Source organism: Poecilia reticulata, linkage group LG14 (genome assembly GCF_000633615.1).
Source record: "Poecilia reticulata strain Guanapo linkage group LG14, Guppy_female_1.0+MT, whole genome shotgun sequence".
NCBI lineage: Eukaryota > Metazoa > Chordata > Actinopteri > Cyprinodontiformes > Poeciliidae > Poecilia > Poecilia reticulata.
Window position 1 is genome coordinate 25,104,706 of NC_024344.1, and position 5,740 is coordinate 25,110,445.

The 5,740-nt window shown below is 38.4% G+C and overlaps 1 protein-coding gene across 1 annotated transcript in view; it reads right to left on the reverse strand.

Annotated features, from left to right (window-relative positions):
* zbtb16a (zinc finger and BTB domain containing 16a) overlaps positions 1 to 2,520 on the reverse strand; it is a 183,224-nt gene extending 180,704 nt beyond the window's left edge. Inside the window, exon 1 of the mRNA XM_017308633.1 lies at positions 2,394 to 2,520. The gene's annotated coding sequence lies outside the window, so the exon portion shown is untranslated. The remainder of the gene's footprint in view (positions 1 to 2,393) is intronic.
* Positions 2,521 to 5,740: the final 3,220 nt, after the last annotated feature.

The window sequence follows — 5,740 nt, forward strand, 5'->3', positions numbered from 1 at the left end:
ACTGTTCCTCTACTAATATCAGATTTGATTGGATTTAATTTGATCCAGATTTTTTTTCCTCATTTTTTTCCCCTCTTTGTTTTGGTCCCAGGGTGACGTTTTTAGTTTTCATCTAGTTATTATTAGCAAAAAAAAAAACACATTTATTGATGATGATGGCGATATGTTTGAGAAAATGTTATATAAAATAACATTAGTATTTCCTGAGGAATATTTCTATAACTGGCTTCAGGTTAAGATGTACGTGGCTCTGCTGACACACACACCAAAAACACCCCCATTGTCTGCATCCTGTGTAGACATGGTGCTTGGAAAGGTTGTGTACGTGTGTGTATGTGTGTGTTGGGGGGTGCAGGCCCCACACAGAGGACCTTTGTGAAACTCTGCCCATGAAGCCCGGCTGAATGGACTCTTTTTACACTTGTGTAAACCCGGGGGCGTCTCTGGCACAGAGGCCACGCCTCACTCACCTCTGACCTCCACCTCTGACCTCCACTGGATTTGGTCAGGAGGTGCCTTTCGGTCACCATGTGCTCATGTGCAAAGCCGAAAGCAGCTCAATCTTTGCTTCACCCCAGTTCTCAAACTCATAATGTAGTTTCAGTGAAGCACAACCAGCAGGCATCAGAAGTTTAACAAGCTTTTTATGCTCAAATTGTTGACTGAAATTTCTGCAAAAACCAAAAGTGGTGAACAAGTTGAAGCAGAATTRGATACATATTCCCAAAAAATAGAATKAAATCTTCTCTTCAGAGGGAAACCATGTCCATTTAAACCTTCCTTGACCCCTGAATCACCACGCTCTTTGTGTTTACCAAAGTTACAGGYTTGCTCACTTCCACACGCAGACAGAAAAAGCCCAAACCTGCTTCAGGTTAATGGGTGAAATGGCTYTGTTGACCTAGGTGTTTTATTTATCAAGTGCCTCTTTACTTCTCCATTCCAAGCCTTCAGCTGCACCCCAGAGGACAAACCAGAGCGCTTAAGAGAATCCTGTGGATCAATAAATCTGTTGTCTTGAATAGCAAAGGAATGGCAAACCCCACGRATTCAAACTGTTTGGTCAGTTTCAGGTGAAGAGTACGCCTGATCCAAGACACAGCAGCCAATCTCTTAATGAACKKCAAGTGGTTGTTAATAAGATGGAAATTATAACAGTCAGATGTTTAAACTGACAATGAATCATTAACAGGACACTTTTTTACTGACTATAAACAATGAAAACATAACTGTTCATACAGTTTTCCCCTCTTATTCACAGAAAATGCATCCCCATAATTGTAAAGGCTCGCAAAAATATTCACAGCCTTTAACGTTTTCATTTAAATGATTAAATTCAAAAGTCAACTAATCCAGGGATTTTACAATTGATGAGTGAGAACAAAAAAAAAACATATTTTGGTCAGCATGCATGATGCTGCGCATAGCGAAAAGATAACACTACTTCCCACTGCACACACTGGCTCCAWAGTCCTACATGGTGGTGGTAGCATCATGCTGTGGGGCGGGGCAGCTCATCATATGGATGGAGCTGAAGAAAACMTTTCAGAGGCGACAATACAGATGAGGTTGAGAAGGACAACAACCATAAACATGCARCCAGAGAAACAATCAAATGCTTCTCCTTAAAGCATGTTAATGTGCTAGAATGGCCTAGTCAATGTCAAGAGCTCTCTCCRTGTGATCTAATTGAGAAGTTTTGGAACCAGAAAACCAATTCAGTCTCTAAACTAATAGAAACTAATAGAATCGCGACCCAAACGACCTGCAGCTGGTTCTGACCATTTCCACCGCTTCCATTCTGCACCATGCCGTGTTGGTCTGTCACATGAAATCCAGTTCAGATAAACTGAAGTTTGTGGAAGGATGTAAACATTTTGTAAAACATTAGCATCAAGACAAACCGAAAACAACAAGCTGATAAATGTGACCACCACCCAGTGATCGATGCGACTCTGGTAAACAAGTGACTTTATCCTTGAAGAAAACAACCTGGGTCGTTCATTGTACAGTGAAATAATGAATGCGCCCTTGTACTGCTGTAGTGTAATATCCTGCATGTTGTTAAAWAAATGGATGAGGTGCAGAGAAGCAAGGCAAAAAATAAGGCTTGAAAAAGTTATTTTGTCTACAGTTTCACGTAATCTAAGGTGTGTRTGTGTGTGTTGGGGAGAACTGTGAGGAATTTGGTGACCGTCATGCGTRTGTATTCCCCGACTGTCCTCACTGAGATGCTGCAGCTTCGTCTCAGGCTTACAGCTCTGTGCAACAACAGGACAATGTTGACATGAACAYATTTCAAAGATGACAGACTCACCGCATCACAGATCTTCCAACATAATTAACAGTGAGCTTTTATTAAATACTCATAACTTCTTCCAGACCAGACTCACCTGGACTGTTTTACTCCTGGAGAACTCSGACTTCATCTCATCTGAACAGAGCAGACACTTCCATGCCTGTGTTTCCCATTTTGAAGAACAGCATGACGCCACACTGGGCCTCTGCATCCCGTCACATCTATGGGAAAGGGAAACACCAGGGAYAATTTGATTTGATTTCTGAATGAGAAATGCTCTTGTTGCTAAATGAAAAGCTGTAACCAGTGAACTTGTTTGAGTTTTCAGAATATTTTTTTTATTTTGATTTCAAAAGTTGTCAGGTTTATGCAGATGTTTAGAATAAAGACAAGTTTATTCTGTTTTAAAAAATATATTTTTCTTTTAGCTGATGAAAGTTTGATGGGAGGAAAATCTCAGGTCATCTTGATAAAAGTGTGTATTCTCATTTTCGCAGGTTTAAGAGTCAAAGTCTTCAAAGTGTCCTTTGTGAAGACCCCAAAGGAAGAGGATACTTTTATGCATCTYATTGAAAATCACTTAATTATCCTTAATATATCATAAACTGTTCACTTCTCCTTACATCCTTCCAAACTGTCTGATCTGAATCTGTTCTGCTTTGGGAGGTCACAGGGAAAAGTGTTTTGACCATAAAGCTGCTGAGACAAACACTAAACCCCACACGGACCACGGTGGGGTAATTTTCTCATTAATAATTAACATATTTGAACCCATTTACACTCACTCACTGTCAGCTGATCTTCTGCTCTGGAAAAAGCAGAAACGGCAGCAGAGAAGAAGGGATGTTAGGGGAGCGAGTYGCTGCTCCGCTCCGTCTTTATGAGCTGCAGACCGACAGTATAAATCAAAGGGATTTCACTCAACGCACTTTTATACCACCACAGACAAACAGATGCAACATCTTTTGAAGGTTAAGATTAAAAACCGATATTGTAATTAGTTTATAGTATTGAAATGTTTCCTTTTAGATTCATTTGTAGAGAAGAAATACTTAAACTACCAATTGACTTTTGTTACCATAATCTCCCTACGTCTCATCTGTTTATTTATGATTTAAAACTGTTCTGTTGTTTACTCCCGTGTTGTTCTTTATTCTACATCTAACAACACTGAGGAGTTTAAGTCTTCCCAAATAAAATCCACATATTTGCATTATTTGCCCAGCATTTAATCAGCTTCTACTGTGAGCTAAACAGCCAACAGCGACGTCACGTCCCTCCAACCTGACACAATGCAAGCAGCATCACTAGAAGGTGGGCGACGCCATCTTGGATTTTAGTGCCACAGTAATCACAGAATCAGGTTTGTTAAAGGAAAAAAAGGACATTGGTTACTCACTCGGTAAACTGACATTTTGTCAATTACTGACAAAATGATTTTGTCAGCTACATTAATAGCATCCCTGGTGCAATTTCTCAGTTTTTCCATATTCTTGGAAAAAGTCTGTTTTTTTTTCTCGCAAAAAAAACAATTTTTTAAATTGCCCCTTTGAATCAGAGTATGCTAGTTTTGATAACTTTACAGTTTTTCTTATGCAATAAATTTGCTCTTATTGCACATTCTCGTATTCTTCCTTGTTGTTCTATTAAAAGATATTTCTATCCAACCTAAAACATTAAACATTTATTCTTTTTAAAGTCAGCTTTAAAATCATCATTATTAAACAATTTGAATTTAAAATAATTACTTCAAGGAACAAACAGTGCTATATTTTGTTGGGATTAAAGCTTCATACAAGACGAAACCTGCTGTACTTCAACACTAAGATTAAGTTTATTTTCTGTTAAATGGGACGTCTGTGTGTAATGTTTCACAGTCTTTACTGGCGGCCATATTTTCTGGTTGTCTTGTCTCTTAGCAGTAGAATGAGCAGAAATCTTGTTTGAATGCCGAGGCCTGTGGTTAGCCTTCTGACTGGGCTAGATATCAACCAYATGTTGGAGCACAGACAMCATTTTTGTCTGTATATTAAAACAGAAACAGCATTTTCTTTTTTTCCCTTTCAACATGCACAAATATTTACAATAAATCCGATTTAAGGCACCAAACAAACACTCCTTCCCACTCTCCAGTTTACACCAGCAGTGTGGATTTGTTTTTCTGCCTGCTTTCAGCAGCTCTCAGTCTGATTCCTTTCCTGAAGAGCTGCTTAATAGCCTCTTTCCTCTCACAGGAGATTGCACAGACGTCTTTGCTGGGCCAAAACGCCCAGAGAAAAGCTAACTTACTGCTAAATACGTGGACTCAGATTCATCTCACGTCACTGCAATGAATAAAAGAACTAGTCGTGAAATGGAGAATGAAGTCTACAAAGAAAGACGGTAATTTTTTTTTTTTTCAAAAAGGAAAAAATACATATAAAGATTTATTGTGTTAGAAAACAGTTACTGCCTTAAAACTAGTGTTTATTTCATTTGATAAATACTTGTCTGCAGGTTTTTCAAATTAGACAAGACCTGAAGAAACAAATAATTGACTAAATACATGAACCAATAAATTACTTTCTGAGTGAGGAATGTCCTGAAAATCAAATGGCTCTTAATTTTATGTAGAGTCACTCTGTCATTGAGAATATAACTTCCAATCAGGCTCCCTTATTAGTTTAAAAGTAACTTTTAAAATAACCTCTAACCATACTTTTCACTCAGCTCAAATTTCTGTCTTTAAAACATTTTTTATGGTCTGATGTAATATTCCAATGTCAACTGTTGTGTTTTCATTTGCTGGAAGCAGAAAATCATAATTTCCAGCAATAAAGACTTGAACACATCAGTCTGCGTGGAATTAATCATATTAATGTGTTTCACTTTGTGAACTCAACTACTAAACTTAATGAACATGTTAGTAATATTCAAATATATAGAACATAAATGTGACATCTGTGTTGCTTTAAATCTCATTTTTCTAGTCAAATGTTCCAAAAACGGAATGAAACTTCAGTGAAAATGATTAAAAATAATGAACCTACAGGAGAAACCCAGGACATGGATCCAAGCAGCGAACAGACCAGGAGCTGAAATCCAAAGGATGGTGACTGCTGACGAGAGGCAGGTGGTTGATTACTGACAAGGTGCAGCGGGGAGGGAAGAGAACGGACTGAGAGAAACTGGCAAATTAACAACAGGAGCTGAACAGAGACATTAAGAGACCACAAATCATAACAACACTGAACAAAATCTAATTGCATGAACAGAACACACGAAGAAACGGAGAAACTCCACAAACAAAACCAACAAAAAACAAAAACAAAATTTTGTATGGCAAAAATGCAGGGGATGACAAGACCCATCCATCCATCCATCCATCCATCCATCCATCCATCCATCCATCCATCCATCCATCCATCCATCCATCCATCCATCCATCCATCCATCCATCCA